This window comes from Cyrtonyx montezumae, unplaced genomic scaffold, assembly GCF_038088225.1.
Source record: "Cyrtonyx montezumae isolate F1298 unplaced genomic scaffold, pur_monq_1.0 scaffold_3, whole genome shotgun sequence".
Taxonomy (NCBI): domain Eukaryota; kingdom Metazoa; phylum Chordata; class Aves; order Galliformes; family Odontophoridae; genus Cyrtonyx; species Cyrtonyx montezumae.
This window is the reverse complement of record NW_027072034.1, coordinates 61,465,264-61,478,243: the sequence shown is the minus strand read 5'-3', so window position 1 is coordinate 61,478,243 and position 12,980 is coordinate 61,465,264.

Here is a 12,980-nt window from a genome sequence, read left to right as displayed (position 1 = left end):
ACTATTTTAATACCCATTTCCTGAGCAATAAGTTTGCTTTGAAGAATTGAGTATAATAGACAACCACAATAATTTAAAAAAGACTATGTATAAGAGAACTAAGTACAGTAACAGATTTTCTAATGAAAACTGTTCTAGTTACAAATGCTAGTGAGCTAAGCATTTTTACATTCATATGCTTCTTGCATTTGCACTGATGCCTCTAAACAAATTTAAAGTAGAATAACTTTGGAGAGTAAATAATATTTCAAATGATGGGGCAGATAAATAGAGGTTCAATCACACAGGAAATAATTAAGTTCATAAGATCTGAAGGAAAACTTATCCAAAATCAAAGCTTCAGTTCAAATTTAACTTGGAGGTCAGGAGATAGGAGATGGCTGACATAATTTCTCTAATTTATACCCTTCACAGTGATTTTAGGTCTGGCAAAGCATTCTGTTAGGAACTATATTCAATTAGGGAAAGAAAAATACAGATTTTTTCTGTTATTATTTTTTTCTTAATTCCTATGGCAATATGAAGTGCTTTTTTTCTTGCACAATTTAGAATTTTAAAGCTATTTTATATCTCTCTACCAGATGTGGTTTCCAGGGCATCTTATCCATCCTATGCTAAATAGGAGCGTTTTCTTACAGTACCAAGATAAGAAGCTGGAGATATGCTTGGCTTATAAAACAAGAGTTCTTCATCCAATTCTCGAGAGTAAAATGATTTAAAGGGCAGAAAACATTAAACCTATAGGTCATTTAATAAACTCCAGATTCAAGATATACGAAAGCCAGTAAGAAAGAAATGTATTCAATCTGTCTTCACAACATCTTGTATGAAAATCACACTTATGATATCGGCTTCTCTTTTCTCCTATACAAGTGTTGAATATCACTTGCCATTCAAACATTTGACAAAAACAATATTTTTTAAACATAGATTTGCAGCACCTCTTGGATCAGTTTTACTACATGCAGGGGAAGATCTCATGTGAGGAGGCTCACACAAAGAATAGCCATGGACGAAAAGAAAACTGAATACTCCCCACTATCCTACATTTTTCTTGCATACCTCAAAAATAGTCAACAGCCCAAATGCACACCTTAGAGATGGTATCTTTTTCTTTCCCATTTCTCTTTCTTTCTTTATGTCTCCTCTTTCTCTTCAGAGCTCTCTCTCTATTCTTTTCCCATTAGATAAAATAATTTGTTTGACCACAGTCACAATATCATACTTTCAGCCCAATCAACAATATTTGCATATCTTCTATCAAAACCTTCCATGCTTCATTTATCACCTGTGAGTAACACCATTAGACCCACACTTGATACCTTGTAGAAAAAAAAATGACATTTGCCTTTCCAAATTTGGAAGGTAATCCACCTTACAGTATTAAACACACATGATGTGTTAATAGCAACAGCAGAAAATTTAGTTGTATAAAAAAGTGTGGTTTAAAGTGCAAATAGATTTAATATCTTTAATATTAAATTCCCAATCCACATTTGACTAAAGAAAAACCTGTGAGAGTCATACACTGCAGTTATTATTAAAATTTATTATATTATTAAATATTTATAGACATGACTAAAAGTCTCATTAAGTGTAGCACTGAAGTGATAATAAAATTCATACAAACATTCCCCTTTTTTTCCTGATTAGTTCTCATACAATTTTCTCAACGAATCTTTTTAATTTGTTCTGCAGTAGTGACATGGGCATAAATGAAAAAAACCCAAACATCTGTTAGTTTTATAATATATTTAAAATTAATTTTTATTTGCCCTCTGAAAAACATCCAGGAAACTTGTAGGTGCTGAAAACCATATATTTGGCACACTGCTGAATCAGATGCAGGTGGAAATTAGCAGTGTGTATTTTCCTAATACGAATATTTACTTTCTTATAATTGCAAGCAGCTTATTCTTAGTAAAGAAGTGTTCAGTCTTCTGAGTGGATATTTATTTTACACTTAAAGCTGAAACTGATAACTTTAGGGCTTTAATAAGATAAAAGCACCCAAATATTTCTGAAAAGTCTTGGTTTTGGTGTTTAGACAAGAGTATTTGCCCAAACTTTTTTTACTGGAGATTCTCTCTTAGCTTTTGTGGTTATGCCTTTGACAGCTTCCAAGAGCTTCCTGTGGCCAGAGACCATAAAGCACATCCCATGTGGGGAGCTGTGGTCACAGTGATCAGGCAGCAGTAGGGATGTGTCAGGTGATCCAGCATCCTGTTGGACAGGCAGGCTGCTCTTAGCTGGGTCAGATTCATCAACAGTGTCAGCCTTCCTTCCCTAATCTCATATTTGAGCTCCCCAACAGCCTCATCACCATTAAAGCTCTCAAGCCGGTCTTGAGTCGGTAAGACATCAGTAAGAGAAAGGCCTCCCATGGGCTGTTCTTAACTAATATAAATCATAAAGCTATCTTCCTTTGCATTGTCATTTTTCTTATTAAATAAATTGTGCAAGAATCTAACATATGCCCTTGTATTATGAGAAATTTGAAGTGACAGTACAAATACTGAACATCAGCCAAAACATCAGGAAATGGGGTAAAAAAAAAGATTCAGAAAAGATCTGGTACTAACAGTACTGATCTGTAGTGGTATCATACCTATTAAAATCTGATGTCAGTCTGTGGGGACAAAATGTACTACAATACTTGTGTTTGCTTATATTTGAGGCAAACATGTCTTGGACTAAGTGGAAAGCTGTGAAGCTGACGTACAGAGATTATCCCTGCTGATAACAGAAGCACTCAGAAACATCACTGGTTGTCTGAGACATGAGAAAGAACAGAACTATATCCGGACAGTACAGCTGGAATACTTGGCAGTGTTTCTCCAGTTTCACTGTACTACAACCTGCTTCTGTTACATAAGAAAATGTCAGTTTTTCCTTCCTATCTAGCAACAGAAGGAAAAAAAAATAAGTTGTCTGAAAAAGCCAGTATTGCTAAAGACTAGCACAGGCAATAAAATTGTGCAATCAGTTTTAAATGAAATAGAGCACTTGAAAGAAAAACTCTGTTTTATGTGGTACACACAAAGAAAATGGTGTAACAGGATGCTTGAAATGAGCTTTGTCCAGCATTTAGCAGTAAAAGAATTTCAAAACAATAGAATAATAGACAGGAAAACAGAAATAAATAAATATATCCAAAATTGAAGTTTTTTTTCTTGAAGTAAGAAGTCCAAAATTTGAGGTAAACTTCCATATACCCCAGGCAGAGACCAACTGATACTCAGCCCCTTCCTCTAGACAACAGAGCACTAGGAGGAAATGCTGAGAAAAGATTGATCTGTCTGACCATTTGCTTTTCTTTCTCAGGAAAACATGGTATGAACAAAGTATGTGAATTCTGCACTTCTGCTATAGGTACCTGTGTATGTAAAGGGAGAAATACTCATGGGGTGGAGTTTCCCATTATATCTGGGCAGAGATTTTTCTGCACACTGTGCAGTGGAGTAAACATGGTGTGGCCAAGGGCTCCAAGCATGACCAACAACCATGAGCTTATCAGCTTTTCTTGCCGAGGTAAACTACCCACTGCAAAACCAGGCTGTTTGTCAGAAATGTTAATTTGTGAAAGTTATTAAATATCAAATGCAATAATTGTTAAAGGAGATCAGCTGACACTAATTTTAGCCATTCAAGGCCCAGTGATCTCTTATTTTTCTTCCATTTTCCACGTAAATTATAAGCTATGTGAATTTAATGTCTGGTTAATCTATAAAGTCAAAAACTATACTGTCAGATGAAATTGAATTTCATAGTAGATTAACAAGAATGAGGTCAAACAGTGAATTTCAGAAACAGAATACTGGATTTTTTTTAACGATATTTTATTGAAGCATCTGGAAGCACTCAAGAATCAAGCAAGACTTTACAAATCATTTCAGAAATTGAACCTTTAATTCATTTAAAAATTCAAATTAGCTCATCTGTATACTTAGAAATTTAACACTGTTTAAATATCCTAATCTGAACAGTGAAAAAGTATCCCTATTTAACGGGAACAGGTCTAAAGTTTGTAATTTTGAATATAATCAAGAAAAGAGGAACAGAATTCTAATTTAATATAGCTTAACTAACTCAAATGCTCTATGTATTAAAGAAGTGATTCAGTATTTACATTAAGCAAAAGTAGCACCTCTTCATATTTGACATCTTCAGGCTGAACAGATTAAATTAAAATCTGTTTTAAAATAATGCACTTTTCCTTTTCAACATGTGGTCAGAATTCACAGGGAATATTACATTGGACTTTGTTTTGCAGCTGTGCTTTGGGAAAGGGCTCTGCTGGCACTCCTTGGCACATGAAGCAACAAGGAAGAGTATGACTATTAGGATCAGGCTAAATCACTCTGGTTCTGAAACTACCTTCAGCATCGTTACATAGATCAATGGCTTTGTCAGTTTGTATTTTAGGAAACCATGTGGTAGGTTCTTATAAATATGGAGAGCTGTTTTAAACAATAAGGCTTTTCTTCATCTGCCACTTAGAAGATTAAAATGCTCATCTGAAGGCCACAACAAGGAAGAGGATGCAATTACGTTGTAAAGAGACCACAGAAAGATAGAAGCACAGAAAGATAGAAGGTTCAATAAGACCAAGTGCCGGGTCCTGCACTTTGGCCACAATAACCCCATGCAATGCTATAGGCTTGGGGCAGAATGGCTTGAAGAATGTAGAGAGGAAAAGGACCTGGGGGTGTTGGTTGATGCTCGGCTTAACATGAGCCGGCAGTGTGCCCAGGTGGCCAAGAAGGCCAACAGCATCCTGGCCTGTATTAGAAATAGTGTAGCCAGCAGGAGCAGGGAGGTGATCATCCCCCTGTACTCAGCTCTGGTGCGGCCGCACCTCGAGTACTGTGTTCAGTTTTGGGCCCCTCACTACAAGAAGGACATTGAGGCCCTGGAGCGTGTTCAGAGAAGGGCAACAAAACTGGTGAGGGGTCTGGAGCACAAGTCTTATGAGGAGCGGCTGAGGGAGCTGGGGTTGTTTAGTCTGGAGAAGAGGAGGCTCAGAGGAGACCTTATTGCACTCTACCACTTCCTGAAGGGGGGTTGTGGTGAGGAGGGGGTAGGCCTCTTCTCCCTGATAAATAATGACAGGACGAGAGGGAATGGCCACAAGTTGCGCCGGGGAAGATTTAGATTAGACCTGAGGAAACATTTTTTCTCTGAAAGAGTGGTCAGGCACTGGAATGGCCTGCCAAGGGAGGTGGTTGAGGCACCATCCCTAGCGCTGTTCAAGAAGCGTTTAGATGAAGTGCTAAAGGATTTGATTTAGTAGTTGGGTAGAGATAGTGATAGGAGGATGGTTGGACTAGATGATCTTGTAGGTCCTTTCCAACCTTATGAACTTATGAACTTATGAACTTATGAAGCACAGATTAAAAATTCAGATTGAGATTTTGGTCACCTGATTGATTAATTTTAAGCTAGTGGCAGCTAGTGTTGCACGTAATTGTTGTTCATAATTTTCCATGTTCCATCTCTGAAATGAAATTAAAAGGAAGAATATATTATTATAATTTAAATTGTTAAAATTATTAATGTTATTGAAATCAATTTTTTTCAAGTGTCATTGGAAAAGGAAAAAAATATCGATGACAGGAGAAAAAAATAGAAACAATTGAAATAATGAAAATAAAGAGTAGGCACACTGCTTGTGCTCACTGACCTGATTCCATTCACCTTCTGCACTTGTACCTGCATCAGACAAATACAGTCCCTTGTTCCTACAGTTCACTTCCCTCTCTCCAGTTGCATTTAACTGGAATGGCATAGCCCTGAAGAAAAGAGGCATATGTAAAATTCCTGAAGTTACTAATTAATTGCAATTAATTGAAATTTGACTTTGTTCTTAGTATTGAGGTAGTTCAGAACTACAAAAAAAAAAGTCTTTTTATTGATAACTTGATGTGTAAGGCATCACAATCATTACTCTGAGCACTGTTCTTATGTCACTAAAGTCGGAAGGGATCATCCTTTATATGAGATGGGGTGCCAACTCAATTTTTCTTTAGTCTTTTTCTACAGTTGAAATCAACAAGCTGTATTTCCACCTCTACCACATTATGTCAGTAGTTATAACATTCTACTGTTCTAAGCACTGAGAAATAGACAAAAACTTTTGTAACGCACAAAGCACTGGAGAAAACATGATATTCATTTTCTGTTAATTAACATGCTCAAATTAGTCTTGCAAAGATGCAAAGAGCATATGTATTTGTTTTAACTACCCGTTTTCCATGCACTTCATTCCATATTGTTATTTATACCACTGATATCTCTGTTCCATATAAAAATGTTTTAATGTCAATTTTGTAAAACAAGACAAAAAACAAACAAACAAACCATACTTCTATTTCTAATTGATTTCTAAAATAGTTTTGAAAGCTAATTCTGGTAAAATGGCTATTTTTTATTTGTAAAAAGACTCCATTTTCAAAAGATGATATTTTGGGCAGATTCAAAACCAAAGGAAAACGTGGAAGAGACATTATAATCTCCGGATTTTCTCTGACAAGCTACACCAAGTTTTAGTCAATCAGAGTCTTTAAAACTGTTCAATTTTGTTCAAAAGGTATTTACTTTTTTGTCCAAAAATGGCATTACAAACTTCAGCTTATTTTAATGTTAAACACTACTAGTCATGAAATGAGCACCATACATGAGAAATCCTTCAACATCTAAAACAGTTGCAATCATTCTGCCTCCGACCAAGAATACAAGCCAAGACAGAAATGCCAAAAGAGTGCTGCCCAAGTTAAACAGGATGTGGTGACAAGTACCTACACTGTGATTACTGTTTTACTTGGTGTCTGAGAGAAGGTAGTACAAGCTACAGGTGTGGCCTAAAGCCTAAAACCCTGCTAATGTCAGCAGAGTACTAGCCCACTGATTTCCTACCATTAACACCATGCAAAAGCGTCCCACAACATCACAGGCTTCACCTCAAGTCTCAGAATCAGAGCTGCTTCTCTTTTCATGCTCTAGCTCAGTCCAGGAAACCTAGAAATGGACAAATGCTAATAAAAGCTCCCACTAGAATTAAATAGGCAGAATTATAATCCAGGCAACATATGAAAGAATATGTAATGACAATGACGTATCTCTATGTGATTCTGCCCAACCACTCCCATTTCTGTCCAAGATCTGGCTCAGCCCTTGCTTAGCTTCATATGATGGGTTACCTTTTTACACTTGGCCAACTCAATGGATTTGGATTTAGTGTTTCTTATGGGTGGAATTTGATTATAATATAAACATCTAAATCTAGTATCTAAATATCCATTTCTAGTATGTAACTGATAAAGTCATTCAATTTGAGATTCTATTGACCCAGTTTTGAATGCTTTCCTAACAGTGTTCTCTTGCAGTGTTTGTCTCTGATTACACAAAAATGTTGCTGACATGTTACTAATTTTTGTTAACATTTTTAATACATTATTAATAGCATCAGAAACAGTCCTAGAAAGTCACAATGAATCCTCAATGGATTCTAAAGATCAACTGTGAGAAGATAATGCATTTCTTGTAGCTGCATACACTGCCTCTCTAGTGAGAACACAATCTACAAAACAATAATTTAAAAAAATAGTTATATATATTTTTATTCAGAAGAACTACAGAGATTTATCACTCATTTTTAATTCAGCAATAGCAACCAGCTTTTAATGCAACCAGTGGCCTAGATGATTTATGTCCCTTTACTTTCCTGCAGATCCATAACTTAATTTTCAAATGTAATAATAATGAACCTGTGCAACATGTATTGTGTGTTTTTTGATTACGTTTATGGTTTCATTTTCCCTAGAGAATGATAGAGTTCATAGAATAGAACAGAATAGAAAAGAATGTAATACAGTAGAATATGATACAGTACAGTACAGTAAAATGCAATACAATAATTGAATATACAGAGGCCATCAAGTCCAACTGTCTGACCACTTCAGGACTAACCAAAAGCTAAAGCTCGTTATGGAGGACATTATCCAAATGCCTCCTGAGCATAGACAGGCATAAGACATCAACCACCTCTCTAGAAATCTTGTTCCAGTGCATGACCATCTTCATGGTAAATAAAGTTTTGCTAATATCAGTCTGAACCTCTCCAGATACAGTTTTGTGCCGTTCCCATGTGACTTGCCATTGGTTGCCAGGGAAAAGAGCCCAGCATCTCCCTCTGTGCTTCCCCTCCTCAGGTAGTTGCAGGGAGAAATGAGGTTGCCTCTCATTTCCTGCAGATCAGACAGACCTAATGTCCTCAGCCTCTCCTCAGAGCCCTGTTATCAGCTCTGTTGACCTCTCCTGGACGCAGTCAAGCATCTTAATATCTTTCCCTTATTGTGGAGTCCAGAACTACATGCAGTATTTAAGGTGAAGCCTTATCAGTGCTAAATATAGGAGGAGAATCACTTCTTTGAACAGCTGGCTGTGCTGTATTAACGTGCCCCAACATACTCTTTGCCCTCTTGGCTGACAGGGCACACTGTTGGCTCATATTGATTATACTGTCACCATTGCTCTTTAGAAGTCTTTATAATGAAAAATAGAATGACAGTGCTTTTGACTAAATGAACCAGAGTTCCAGCTACATGAGGATAACTTTGTTTCACTCCAGTGGGAAAAAGTTGTTCAAAAGCCAATTCCCCTGACCTAGAGGATCTTCCCTGATTTAATTTCTCCTGTTGGACTTTTCCACTTTGTAATTAAACATTCACTGGGTAAGAGGGAACAAAGAATAAAGAAGAAGGAAAAAAAAAGCGCTTTGTAGAGGTTCCAGTCCTTTGGTCCAAGGAATATTTAATTATTTAGACAAAGTAGAACTGCTTCTCTGGAGAGGCTGAGAGAGTTCTGTGGTGTTAATCTGATAGAAAAGAACTGACAAAGGAAAAGTGGAGTATAAATCTTATTAAGGAAAAAAAAAAGCCTGAAAGCAACATAAATAAAATTATCCTTACTAAGTGAACTGAGAAGGAAAAGTAGAGTGAGTTTATTAGAGAATTAGTTGTCCTTAATCAGATATTTCACACTTACTTATTTACATTTTGTGTTCTGTTCTTAAATTAGTCAAGTAGCAGCTGGGGAATACATCAGCTTTAATTCACTTTTAATAAATATGGTGTTTTTGTTGTGACGATTTGCTTTAAGTTGTTATACAAACTTTACTAATCTTTAGCAGTTAGAAAAAACCTGAGATGGAGGTACTCCGAAAAGAAAAAGAAGATATTTCTCACAGGGGAAAAGGATGGCTGATTAAGTAGTGATGTTACATACAGTGTGTACCCTTACCAGTGACATATGCTGCATCCAGCTGATAGGTCAAATGCACAAGTGAAGTTTTAATGGAAACAGATGCCCAGAGGAGCCTAGAGCAGCTGCATCTGCCCATCGCTCCATGTGTAGAACATCTTCACGTTGCTACACAGTGTTGCACTCCCCCACTTCCAAGAAACCAGGGGCCTCTTAAAACAAGGTTGAAAGAAGAACGTTTTGCTAGTCAGCTGGCAACATATCTGCATTTTTAAGCTAGCCTGGATACAGCAGAGGAGAGCTTAGATTTTGCTATGTGACTGACCTCTCTTAGCCAAGTTCATAACAGTGTGAGCTATCAAATATGACAGGGTCTTGGCAAGCACTTGTATGCTTTTGGCAAGAACCTCTTCCAAGCCCAGCTGGGATCAATTAAACTAAATAATAGTTCTTGCAATAACTAGTTCCTACCACACTCTTCAGAAATTGCTTAGTGTTTGAATGTAAATACTGTTAAGTTCATACCTTGTTTGCCCTTACCCCATTTTGAAGAAACTATGACAGAACTTCAAACCTAAGATTTTTAAAGCAAACTTGTAAAGGTTGAGTGAGGAAGAAACATGTTGTGTACAAACATACATTCTTGTCTTGCTTCCCATCAAGAAATCCACTGTGTTTTACTAATACCTCAAATTAAAAATACATAAATAAATAGATAAATATAGCATTCATTTCTCAAGACATCTTGTTAAATGGATATGCCATTATCCATAACTGATGAGTAAAGTGATCTAACTAAGCTGTTATCAAGTCCTACCTTCCAAATCTGGAGTAACTAACCAAAACAAACAAACAAACAAAAAAACTGTGCTATAGCTCAAGTGTTTTTCGGGCCCCATGATACATTAGGTCAAGGAGCATTTAAATTCTAGGCGATTCTTAGTCATTTTACTTCTGTATGGAGCTTTGATGTGTGCACCATGAATAAACAGTCTTGTCTTTTATAAGAAAGAAAACATTTTAATTGAGGCAAATATGGATGTTTCTTATTGTGACTGAAAAGCAGAATTCTTTTCCATTCAAGTTAAAATAATCACTAAAAGATCATATTTATAATCCAGCATAATCTCCAGATCTTTCCTGAGAGAAGTACATGCTAAAGTTATGCATCCAAACAGTTAGTTATTCTGAAGCCAAACAGTATTTGAACAGTTGTGAAGTATTTGATCATTCTATCAGTAATAGAGGAATACGGTTCTCTACCTAAATAAATACAATGCATTACTTTTTTCTTGTTATTTTTTGAATGAATGTCATGTGGTTTTACACACCAAATTTACAAAACTTAATGTAACACTAAGAAAGCACTTGTTCTGCTAGTCACTTGAATGCAGTTGGACTGCCCAGCTGCTTAAAGGTCTCTGATGAACGGAAGCCAAGACTTTTATAATCCTGCAAAATGTCCAGTACTACCCTGGATGAGTACACTGATGTGTCACTGCATTCCTTGTGTAATGACTTTCCCTATCAAGCATTCTCCCCTTATTTGAGAAGCTGGAATAACTTATCTGGCTTAGGCTCTGTCTACAATATTATGTTGAAGCTAAGAAAGGAGTTTGCAGAGTGTCTGCAAGCAGTCAAATTTTAAACACTGTTACATTTTACAAGTTCAAGTCTTGAAAACAATGGCTTACTTTAAATAAGCAGTATGAACAGCAGAAAGCCATCTGTAATGTCATCTAACTTCAAAAGCAGTTCCTGAAGTCAGAGGATGGCTGAAAGCACCAAGTTAGTCAATTAAGTCCTCTTCCGAGAAAAGATCAGTAAACATGGCATTACAAGGCCCTAAATATGTTACTTTTACATAGTCTTGGAGAATATTTAGTTTCTCTACTAAAAAAGAGGTTTTTTACATCAATTTATGTCAATCCTACCAATTCAGGTATGCTCTGGAAGCACAGCTCAAACTTTCATGTACCACTTCTGGTAGACATTGCCTGTTTCTACATGAATCAGCAAAATGATGTAAGCAATTTGTGATTTTACTCAAAGGTCACACAGTCCAGCAGCATCCCTCTTGTTCTGCAAGTATAATTGAAGGCCTCATCTGTTCGCAGTGTTCAACAGCATGAGAGCTCACATTTATTTTCATAGGCCTAACCTGAAATGTAAACACTGCTTTTCAAAGTATACAGCCATAGAGAGGTACAATGGTACTGCATTGGGTGGCATTGCACAGTCTTCAGCACAGGAGTGACCATACTTGTCCCTGTCAGTCTTGCAGTGGCCCTAGTCAGAGCATAGAAGAGCATCCCAGTGATGATCATTTTCCACCATGATCATTCTGCAGGACCAATACATAAGAGAGCAGCAAGGAACAAGTAGGTTGGGCAACGTAAAGATGATTCTGTTGTACTTATTGTCACTCATAGTTGCCAGGTAATAGACCATATGGGGATTCTCACTTCATTCTCACCTTCTCACCTAAAGCAAGACCCTTAAAGGAAGACCTGCTGCCATCTGAACTTTTCTTACAGGTGCATCAATAGACAAGAAATATGGTACGTGCTACAGGAGAAACACAGGGACACTGTAGAAGCAACAGGCTCTATGTGGCTCTAATGTCTCTAGCTACAATTGAACTTGATGTGCTCTGAGATTTGCAGAACCATTAGAGAAATGGGGAATGAAGGAAAGTGTGAACAATAACAGCATTATTGTATTCATTCTACAGGACTCATATGTAAGCCCAAACCTGGTAACATTTCAACAAGAAAACTTACAGGATGAAATTTAGAAAACCTGTCTTCTATCTATGCCTGGACTTGGGCATTTCACAGCAGGATGTAGGCTCTGAGACCAATAACAAAACCATTCAGTAGAGGAAGATTAAGCATTGAAAATGTTTGCCAGTACCTACTTTTTGTAGGACAGAACATAATGCCCAGTGTAAGCACATTTCTGTGATATGATTCCTCCTACCATATCCTGCCTACTGGTCCAAATATTTAAGTGAAGAAAATTGTTTTAAAAATTGCATTCCTACGTAATATAAATTTTTATATCCAGTGAAGTCTCAAATGTAAAACATGCCGTGCAAACTTGCAGTTACCTTTAACTTCTTCTTAAGGGTAAAACTCCAAGGTGAGTATGTAAGATCACCTCCTGGATAGGAATCAAACTATCTGACAGCAACTAGGGAACATATCTCATTAATTTATATATATTAATATCAGGTTCCATTTCTAGCATCTTGTCTCTACACGAAAAAGCCCTCAAGCTATGAAGTATCTGTTCTGTTTCTAAATGGCTCCCAGTGTAATTTCCTCAAAGACAGAGTACTTATCCAGGAAAAATAAATAAAAAAATAAAATAAAATATAATCACAACTCAACAATATTTTCCCATTGTTTTCCAACCTAGACACTGGTTTCGGACTGTATTGCAGGGAAGCACTTCCAGTAGACTCACAGCTAAGGAAGAGAGGTATTCAGATAACAGGGTGAATGTTTCTGCTGGGCAGCCCAGCCCAGCTATCAGCCTGTGCTGAAGCTGATGGCCAGCTATGCTCTCCAGAGACACATGGACATATGATCATGGCATCAAAAGGAGACTAACCCTTTAAACAGACACCAGATCTTTCTGTTTACAGGAGAAAGGAGAGCACTGGGTTTACAAACTCATAGACCCTCATGGTTGGATTGAGCTTTTCTATGCCC